General features: G+C 34.5%; 1 long non-coding RNA gene across 1 annotated transcript; it reads left to right on the top strand.

Moving 5' to 3' along the window:
• Positions 1–7,750: 7,750 nt before the first annotated feature.
• On the top strand, positions 7,751–11,215 carry LOC127836474 (uncharacterized). Its single transcript, XR_008028777.1, has 2 exons — positions 7,751–8,195; positions 8,541–11,215. It is a non-coding gene; the product is annotated as an uncharacterized LOC127836474 (long non-coding RNA).
• The last annotated feature ends 227 nt before the right edge of the window (positions 11,216–11,442 follow it).

Genomic DNA, 11,442 nt, shown 5'->3' with positions numbered 1-11,442 from the left:
GATATGTATTACGGTATGGAGTATACAGCGGTTTGAATTTTCATTGCTTTTGTTGTTTTATGAACTTGTAGGGGCATATTGAAGCTGAAAAAAATCACAATCATAAAATAATGACACTCCAGAGACTTTATCAGAGATTAATCCATATAATTAATTGAGTTCATGCACAGGAACTGCAAGTGTAGGAAATCTTCATTGAAGATAGATGACGTCCGCATGCGTGTGTTTGAACCATACATGTTACGTGGTGCAAAATCGTTTTTATTCATTCTCCCCTCTACTTATTACGACTCTTTTGATTCTAGACTGATAAAAATATTTTTTTCTAAAAGTTATATAGTTTAACCTACTCTCCATCAAGTGTGGAATTTATTGCTGTTATGAATTCAGTACAAGTGGTTGAAGATGTGTACTTTGTTTGCGGATGTGCGTCAATGTACGGAACCATATCAGTCGCACCCATGTTTATCATGAAGTCCATAAGTGTGTCAAAACTGTTCCTAGCACATCGCTGTCTTGAAACAAAGTACAAGATTTTAAGTAAGTTTTGAATGTCAGCTGGAGTTTCACTTCTTTATATTGCAATGTACTTTGATACACAAAATTTGTGACACTTACTATCCTCATGGCCAGCTACTTTTAGTGTTGGACGAGTCCGCAACTTGGTCCTAGAGATGAACACATTTGATGTGTCTGTGCTTGCAAATAGTTTACACAGTTTGCAGCAGTAGCCTTGTTTGGCAGCGCTATAATACAACTATGTGTACCTGGTCTCATATTTTAGCGAAGAAAACAATCTTGCGGCATACACAATTCTATTACGAGATGATTCATCTTCTGCTGAAGAAATACCGCTTTTTGATGCAAAAGAGTCACTTGTTATTAAATTATTCACAATGGAAAGAGTTTCAATTGGAGTACTTGTTGACGATCTATGAGGAGTTTCGATGTAAGGACTTGTAAGTTTACTTAATGAAGCCTGCTTAAAGAAAAAACAACAGTTTTTGTTTGGCAAGTTTGATTTTTTAATTAAATATTTGGGTTGCATGCAGTAATCCCCGCTCCAGCCCTTTGGCCCGTTTGGCTGTTTCCCCCGCATAGCCCCGAACAGGATCTTGCTGGGCATGCGCATTGTTATCTCAGCGGGGAACACCCAGTGAAGCATATTTTTATAATTTGATTTTATATGTACTTAAAAAAAGATACGTACCTGTTTTTTCAAACATTTTTGGTTTGAACATCCTGGGATCTGTGTTGATGCCTTTCCTAGTCTTTGTTGCTCTCTCCGTGTAGGACACGTATCTAGTTCCATCTTTCAAGTTGCCCATGTCCAAATCACCCAACAACATATTTATATGTTCTTGGCGTCCCCTCTACCCGAAATGCATGGTAGTATTGAGCCAAATAGCATTGATAAGCGATTGTTCAGAATCTGAAATAGAAAATAAGGTGAAACTGAAAGTCGAAATATAGCATGGATGACATACATGTACTGTAGTCTACATGAAATCTGTATTTGCATTTCGAAGAAGATCCAATAGAGGCTTTACAAAATATTAAAATCGTGACGGTAGATCAAAGAAAGCAGAACAAGAATAACATATATTCAAAATGGTTTTGAGCAGTATATTTTTAGCTCTTTGTTTGAAGTATCAGAGTGATTCCCCTTGTTGGCATGGTGAGATATAAACAATTTTGGCTAAAGACAACAGTACGATTTGTTTGACACTTAAATCAGCTGACATTAAATCGGTAAGTGCCTTTAGATTCCGAGATTTACCTGATCCAAGAAGTTGTTTCTGATAGATCATCTGTATCTCATCCCTAGTGAAAGGATCAGCCCTCTTCGCCCGATTACCGAGGCCCTTCTCCTTCAGGTCGACACCTTTGTCTCTAAGCATCTCCCTGGAAATATTGAACAGTTTATCTGTCATGATATCATGGGGGAAGTCCTTATCACTGAGATATCTCTTAATACTGCACTGCATTCCTTTCAGAGTCCATGATTCAAGATCCTTATTGGTCGTGTTATGCTTTACACTCATGTAGTATCGAGCTATATTCATGTCAAGCTCCTTTGGTGGCATCTCTTCAAAGTTTTGTTCTTGGTCTTCACGGCCTAGCCAGTCCTTAAAACGTTTCACGTCACTGTCCCGTCTTCTTTTTGGTATTTTAATTCATTTTACTTCTACGAAGGAGTATGTGTCTTCAGTGGTTACTGATACATTCTTGTCATGATTCTCCTCTATAATGTAATCTAAATCCATTATTCTTTTGGCGAGCTCTTCTAAAATCTCCGTCGCGGCCATATTGATCAAGTGATGACGTGACGGGTGACGTTGACGTCACGCGCTCACATTCTGAGGGCCGATTAGAAAATACATTGGTCGTGAAATTATTTATAATGCTATTTCCGCACATCTGATTATATGCAATCCATGTAATGTATTTATCTTTCCAAAATATTACTTTAATTCAAGTAGGCAAGTTGGAAATTATTGGCAGTTATTTTACTTATTAATAAACAAACATCATGACATAAGTTTTGATTATATTATGGTTTTTAAAATAAAGAATAATACATACATTTCCTTTTCTTGTTCAACTTTTTCATAACTGTGTCTGTGTATTTTTCTGTAAATAAAAACATCAATATAGTTTTCGAAAAGCTCAAAAATGTATACATACATTTTGGAATATCAATATATATAATTAAAGTGAAATTATGGGTATTTTGCATTGTTGAATTGAGCTGAAAAGAATTAGCCGGTCAAAATAGTTAGTTAAAATGTGGTTACTGACCAATTATCTGCAACTCATCTTGCTTCATGTTGTTTAAAGCACATATATATTATATTCGATACTTTACATTACTGTCCCAGTCCTCTTGCCCGAGCGGAACTGTCTTTATTAAGGTCGGAGTTAGTGTTCGTGTGTCAAATGAAAATATAGCGTTGAAGGAAAACGAATAATTTCTATTTCGAAATCTGATCTGCAAAACTGGTATGCTGGATGGTTATTGGTGGGACCATGCGTCTGAAATTGGACAGCCTCTTATTTACTAAAAATTGACATCAATATATATTTAAACTGCGTAAATCGACACAGCCAACAAACCTACACATTGGTTACATATCCAACAAATTCAAATGAATAAAAGGAAATTTCTTTGCTGCTGGAAAATGATCAAAGTATTGTACCGTCTCGTAAATCATCAAAATTCTACTACAAAAAAGTGTTATATCAATGTCTTTAAATAAAATGTTTTGGTGGGTGACATAATTGTCGCTGACTTACCTTGCATTAATTCCTAAATTATGGTAATTTGAAATTACGTTGACTTTAAATGCTCAAAAAGGGAAATAAAACAAATATGCTGCCTGGCCCTTGTTAAATCTAAGTACAGAATGCAACATGGAGGAATCATTGCTGATGCTAGTGACGATAATGTGCACCTGAAAATTGTAAGCGACAAGGTAGCAACAGTTGGCTGTTCTAAATTTTTACATTGAATGTTCTAGTTGATTGTTTAGTGTTTTTAGGAGGTAATGCCAATGGCATACATACTAGATTAACATCTATGTCCTTGGTATATACCAATCTTTGTTTGCTGCACAATGTGCTTATAGTTTCATGCATTACAGCAACTTTCACCTATATATCTTCTCTGCATGTATACATAATTGTATTTAAGTATAGGTCACTTTATGGTTAAGATAATTAAGAGGTGAAGAGATATGTTTTGTTGTTGACAGTTCAACTGAGACAGTGTCGGCGATTAATTTTTAATCAATAAATGAAGAAACAATTAAAATTAATAGACTACGTATACACTTCGTTTTATATTTTTATTTGATATCACTGAACAAGTTTTATTAGTATAACAACTCATACGCTACTGTAACGTCGATATTACACGCAGAAAATCCTAAGCAACGTCAACGTTATTTCAGCAATAAAAACGCTTAAAAGCGTTATACTTGTATCAACATTACGTCATTTCACGTAATAATGTAGATAAAACGACGTTCACAAATGCGGTATTTTCAGAGAGTACATTGAATGGTCTGTTTAATGGTATATTTCATATTTATTTTTTTACAAAAGGCGAAAAATCGACCTTTTACGGACCTTCTTCTTTGTCTGATATTAAAATAGCTGGTTGTTCTGAAAATGAAACTACCAAAAACTGCTATGTAACATAAAAACACAATGAGTGATCGGGCTTCAACCGAAACAAAATTTAATGACGTTGGAACAGTACAGAACGTCGATTTTGCCTGATGGTATAAGAAATTTTAATGCAATTAATGAAGAGTCAAAGCAAGCCATTACCCAAATGAACAATTTTTTTATGTGGCCAGCACACATTAGTTCATATGGCAGATGTATCACATAAGTCATTATTTGAAGTTGAAAAGGGTGATTTTGAAGGTAATATTCCAATTCACAGCCCATCTTTCTTAAAGGCAGGCCAGACTGGTACAGTGCGTCTGATATATACTGCATGTAAAACTTTTGCAGGAGGAGGGAACAGAAAAGTTGCCATTCAGTATTTTTAACATTTATATCCGAGTATTTAAAAGAAAACTGCAAATTAGGTCGTCCATTGCATCCTTTACGAGGTAATAGATTCAACATTTTTTGAGCTAATGCTGAACATATATTTTCCTTAAAGATACAATGCAGGAATATCTTGAAAAAACTAGTGCAGTAAATGGCTTGCAAAAAAAAGTGTTCTTAAAGACTTACAAACTCTTTTTTTCTTAGCTGCTTGCAAGGCACTGAGTTGAATTTCTAAGTTTATAACTACAGTACACCACCGTGGAATGTTATTGAGGACAAAAGCATATCCATTTCTATGATGAATGTGAGAAATCTGAGACTATTGAATTATTTTAATGTCACTGTATATAGACTTGACAACTCTATCAAAGGAGAGCTCCCTTTGTTTGAAGATGTGCCAGTTTAAAAAGATAAAGTGAATGACTGTCTTGTGACACCTTCAACTTTAGATGGGTTAGTAACTATGGTTCTTTCAGTAACCATCACAGCTTTGTCGAAGCTCATCAAAAATCAGTATTGTGACCATCTTCCTGGTGGAACCCATGCTACTATCAATTCGAACGAAACTGTAAGTGTTGATAAACACAACAAGTTCCCAGAACGAGTATTTTCATATGTGGATCATATTCTTTCCGCAAAACCGAATATTAAAATACTAGCTCTAGAGGAACAAATTACATTTTTCAAATTAAGAATTTTTATTTTTTCTGCAATAATTCGATTACAGACAAAGTCCTTAATCATTAACCATGACCTGAAGTGTCGAACATTAACTTTTCATATAAAGCTTTTTAGCATTTCTGTTCCAACCATACAACTCATTTGTTTATATTTGGTCCCCTGTATCAATCCATTGAAATGGACAAGTGTAATTGAAGCAGCAGAGACGTTGTAGGTTACAGTTCTGATAATCAAAATTTCAGAAGCCCATCTTATGCCTTAAAAATAGGGCAGTTTTTTTTTTAAATGTGCTAAGATCCTGCGATACCACACAAATGAAATCTGGGATTCTGTTGCGCAAGAAAGGATTAATAATTTTATTGAACTCTACATGGATGAATGGGACGAGAGGGTCTCGTCTTTAGACATTGATTTACTGGAAACCACAAAATACAACACCGTAAAGTTGTTGCCATTTGTGGAGGGTGTGGTGGTGCTCTCTAAACACATTGAAAATGAAATATTTAAGTAAAAAACACTATAAAAAACTCTGCAAAACACCAAGTTGTGCAGAAGTACCTTAGCACAAATAATTATGTTCAATCGAAGATTCTGAGAAGCTGAGCGCTTGAAAAATGACGACTTCATCAAGTCATCTGTTAATCCGAACATAGACGATGAAATAAATAAGAATCTGTCCAAATTAAAAAAAAAATGTGTTCGTCGCATATTAGAGTTGAAACCAGAGGAAAGGGGTAGAAAAGAAGCAATACTTCTCACGCAAAACATGAAACAAAATGTGGAGGTTTTGATAAGGTTTAGTTAAGAAATTGGATATAATATCCTATTCATTTTATTTCACCATCTCACAAGACAACAACAAGGCCTTACAGAGGCACAAAAGCACTCAAAGAAATCGCATGTGAAGTGAGATAAAAGTATCCAGCAGCCGATTGTATAAATAATTTAACGACAAGGTAACCGCAAGATCGCGGTTACCGCTGTGGGTACCGCGTCTCGTCGGTTTAAAAAAAGACGTTGACAGTAACCGCCGTATTACCGCGGTTATTTTTAACCCACCTCTAAGAGCTGGTTACCACACGGACTACTGACCAACATGGCGACGGACGTACTTTATTTTAGACACAGACAACAGCGACGATTTCGACGAATTGATTTACAAACGAATGGAATGGACTTGATGATGACGAACTGCGCCTAAGGTATAGGTTTTCTGCCCAGAGCTTAGACAGACCTGTCGACCTCTTGGACCCTATTTTACGACGACAGGTCTCTGTCAACACGACAGCAAATACTTATTACTCTTCGATTCTTGGCTACTGTGAATTTTCTTCAGGTTATTGGCGACACCTAACCCGACTGTTTCTCTGGTTATTACCGCTGTCGTTGACGCTATTTTCGGACTGTAGGACAATTTCATTAAATTTCCGACCAGCGACGAAGACCGACGCCGAGCGATTAATGACTTCTTCCGGGTTCGGGGATTTCCTTCCGTCATTGAATGTATAGACGGAACCCACATCCGTCTTCTATCACCCGGGCAGCCCGACGAAACAGCGTACGTCAACAGAAAACATTTTCATTCAATCAACGTACAGGCATCTTCTGACAGAAACGGTAAGCCTTTTGTATTATTGATCTTCAGGAAAAACTGCATTATTTTTTAAATAAATGGAATCTTATCCAAAAAACGTAGTTCATATCTCATTATTTTAATGATGTTCACAATGCAAGTATTTCGTCTTATTAAACGAAATGATCGCATCATTTGTCAATATGAAATCATACTTTACTAACTTTAAACATATATGATTGCTGTCCATGTGCACATCCACGTTCATTAAACTCCGTTTCCTTTTCCTATAAGTATCATCATTGTAGGTAGGTATACACGATGTTTATATTGCAAATGTGACAAATGCGCATAGTATAACTTTAAAGTTATATTATGGGCATTTTTCACTGTTGAATTGAGCTGAAAAGAATTAACAGGTCAACAGAATTAGTTGACCAATTATTTACAACTCATCTTGCTACCAGCATCTGATTGTATAAACAGTTAAACCGGCGGTTAACCACATACCGGCGGTTAAAAGTCGGTAACTTGTTGGTTATTGGTCGGTAAGCGTTTGTATAAAATTGGGTAAGTTAAACCGATCGGTTAAAACCCAGTTAAAACATACCCTGCTTTTCTAGGTGGGTAAGTACAAGTAACCAAGAGGTAACATACACAAAATGGCCGAGTCGCGCGACATAATAAAAGCTAACCATCGACAACCTTGAACATTTCGACAAGTAAACAGACAATTACAGCGACTGACACTTTATTTGACTTAATTTAAAGGGCAATACGTTTTCCGACTTCGGACGACGAATTTAAGGACGCGCAGAACGTGTTTTTTATATAATGTTATGGATATGCCGTGTGTGATCCGATGCATCAATGGCGCCCATGTTAAAATCATTTCTCCGAAAACAGTAAACGACACAAGTTACATAGGGGGTTCAGGTCACGTGACGTTATCGTGTAATCGGAGTGGAAATGGCCAGAATTACTGGTGTGAAATAAACCGTTTTTTTTACCGTTTCAAAGATTGTTTCATAGAAATAAAGGTTATCTATTATAAAATTAATATTTGTTTTAACTATAAATGACATTTTTAAACTATAACGAGTTTTAGAAACCTTTTTAAACTTTATCTAGAAATGCGCCGATTCGACGACGTTCTGCATGTTTAGTGTATTACGGCCGCGGTTTAGTCTGTTCTTTAAGAGGTAGTCGTTTTTTGATTGGCTATCCGGGAGCTGTTTGATGACGTATCGCTTTGTAAAGCCAATGAAATAAAAGATAACACTCCAAGCTACATGGTGATATATTTTCGCATGGCGTATGACCTTTAGAAGTTGGTGAAAATGTAAACAGAAAAAAGTCATCGGAGAATTTTACGGTAAATAGCTTATATAGTCTTATTGAAATGGTTGATTTATCAATTTTAATTATTCCTCTCGTGATTTAAACCAGTATTTTGGTTTTGTAATGAGTAAATCCTTCCGGAATTGGCTTTATTTACATGCATGTTTAGTGACCTTTACGGCCGCTGTCTCTCTGAGCCTGAGGTACGAAATTTCGCACCGCTGTAAATTCGCACTCGTTGTAACGTATGTTATTGGAATATTAGATTTATAAATATATTGTCTGTGAATTGTTTCCAGTTGTGTATAAAAGTGAAGAAAAATAAATATATTGCAGTTTTTGATTAATTTATTGACGATTTGAATTAATTATTTTTCAGATAAATAAGACCTTTTCAGGGACTTATGTCATGAAGTTATGACTTATCGTCTTATGTCAATACTCAATAGACTGTATTGTTTGAGTCAAAGATTAGGTGTCTTAAAATGGCTGGGATTTTATTAGGTACATTAAATTCCACATTTAATTGTTCTTGTTTATCTTTGACTTTGTTTGTTTTGTTTATCTTTGTGTTCAAATATAAATAACAGCAGACTTGTGATGCTCACATTCACAATAAAAAGTATAGATCAAGACCTAAATTTATATCATAAATGATGTCCCGGGAGTTTAATTACGTCGTTAAATATGCTTGATTTTACAAAAGTTAATCGCTACGTATGTCATAACTGTTTTGATCCTTGTGCCCATGCATAAACGCATGCATTTTATATTAGTTTTCAACCCCCAAGTATTCGTGATAAAAAGGTCATATTCATGGTAATGTTATACGGAAATAAATATATCCTTCTATAGATATAATTAATAATATCATTTTGATGATTTTCTCAACTTATATCCAACCATAATTTCTTTTTAATGTATTAAATGGTATATGTGCTCCTTTGGTGTATCTTTTTGAAATTGACAATTTTGCTGTTATTTATAATTGCGAGTGAAAGAAAATTGAAAGAGCATGGTTCTTTGTGGTTAATTCTTTTTGTTTCAGTTCCACATGTTGTGGATTGTGACTGTGGGCAGTTGTGACCATGTTCTGTTTTGAAGAGTGGAGTAGTAAAAAACCATGAAGCCATCGTGATGAGCCATGATGTGGATATAAACAGGGCTATTCTTATTTTTTTTTTCTTCACATTTATAATTTGTATACATGTACTGCTGGTCGGGACATGTAGAAGCATAACTTACAACTTATAATTTAATTCTGAAATTGAAGAAAATTAACAAACTAAATTCCTAAGCCTAGCATGCTAGGCTTTTAGGTTTAACTTACTATTTAACATTTAAGTAGCAGTGATTCACTTAAAAAAAAAAAATTACATGACTTTATTTACATACTTTACCATAAAATATTTACATAACATGCCGTCATGCGTTTAAAAGGCCCAGTTGTTTCTGATTAATACTAGCCCGTGTCTAGCGTGCTATATTTATAACTTTAAAGCCGTCCTGCTATTATGACACAAGGCGTGCCAATATGACAAGACCGCACACACCAGCTTAATATTTAACTTTTTAGCTATTGATGCGTCTATTTTTGCCATTTCAGAATCGCATAACCTTGATACCGGGAAACAGGCCTTGACCAACAAAGATGTTATCACAGCTTTTGAACAATTTTGTTGCGGGAAAATTACTTTTAAATCTTCTTTGTGCGAGTTCAAAGAGAGGTATGGTACTCAGGTTTGTGATCAAACTGAGGCCAGTCTGAGAATGAAGATTAGTAAATTGTACAAAAGGGAAAGAAAACTTGTGATTATTGACATGGAGAAAGGTGATCTGATACTGTCATAATTGAGTCAAAGTATTTTGTTTGTATCCAGGTATGGTTACAAAAATATTATTTTAAAAATATATATAATGCTCAAAGGATTTCTTGACTTAAATATTGTGTCAATAGATGACAGTTTTAAAAGGGGAGGACACTGGAGACATTGTTATTTATTTAATAATGATGATGATGATAATGAAAGAAGTTTTATATATAATAAATATAGTTTTGATTATCAATCTAACATGCGCAAGGTTATGTGCCTTACAGAGTAATTTCACCACGGCATGAGAATGCTGCTTAAAACTGAAAATTGTTATTTCACTAAAGATGTACTAAAAGAAACTGAAGTATTTGTATATTTTAGTCACTGCTCTTTCTTTTTCAGAACTTAGTTTTCACAAAAAGCATGAACAAAATGTCATGTTTTAATCTGAATAATACCTTAATATAAGAAGTGAGAGAGACAAAGGATGTAAGGTTGATTGAAGGGACTTTTTGCGCGTACACTATTGTTAATACACTGTTGTTATTGTACCTCATTAATTTTAAATTGTTGGTTGCTATGGAAACAGCTTTCTGCATAACCTTAAGTTTCACAATATACCATTCTCAGTAAGAGAAGTCATTTGGAAGTACATACTTATGAAACCAATCAAACACTTTTCACAAATACCTTTTTTCGCACTTTTTAAAATTTTTGGGTGTTTTGACTTGTTTCTATGGCAACCCTTTTTCACTGTTCTTTGCAAATAGATGCATGTACATGTCATGTGCAGTGATGTATGGTTATCAAATTGATAGTGTTTTGTGCTGATTATGAGTATTGGGATAAGAGTTTTATTGAACCTAAATTATTTACAAATTGCGTAGTTTTATGCTTTCAATTCTTCCTTTTATGCTTTTGATTTTGGTTGCTATGGAGACAGATTCCGTAAAATGTTGCTAAATATTATTAGTAATGGTCTTAACTTTGCAAACCACCATATGTAAAAGTCTTTTGTCTTTTAATTGACAAAAAATATTTAATATTAGCAATTTTCATATTGTATGCTTTTATTACCCGTTTCCATGGCAACGGTTTTTTCTGTTATATGACTGGATTTTCGTAAAAAATTGTCATAACTTGTTAAAAAATATCACTGATCAAATTACCTTTCTAAAAATGTATACTTTATTATGCATTTACTGAATAAGCTTAGCTGAAATAACATTTAAAGAACAAATTTGCATTGTTTTGTAGTATTTCGGTGCCATCTACCATAGTACTTCCCATTATATAATTGCATAGGAACTGCGCACAAAAATCCCTAAAAACGAGATCTTAAAAATTCCATATCTTAAAAAGTATTTGTGCTATAAAGATGATATTGGTCTTGTTTTGTAGGTAATGATATTCTCTATCCAAATAACGAGAAAAACACAACAGATTCAGACAATAAAAAAATAACCT

This window comes from Dreissena polymorpha, chromosome 6 (genome assembly GCF_020536995.1).
Source record: "Dreissena polymorpha isolate Duluth1 chromosome 6, UMN_Dpol_1.0, whole genome shotgun sequence".
Taxonomy (NCBI): Eukaryota; Metazoa; Mollusca; class Bivalvia; order Myida; family Dreissenidae; genus Dreissena; species Dreissena polymorpha.
The sequence above is the reverse complement of the archived record's forward strand: the minus strand, read 5'-3'. Positions and strand labels throughout refer to the sequence as shown.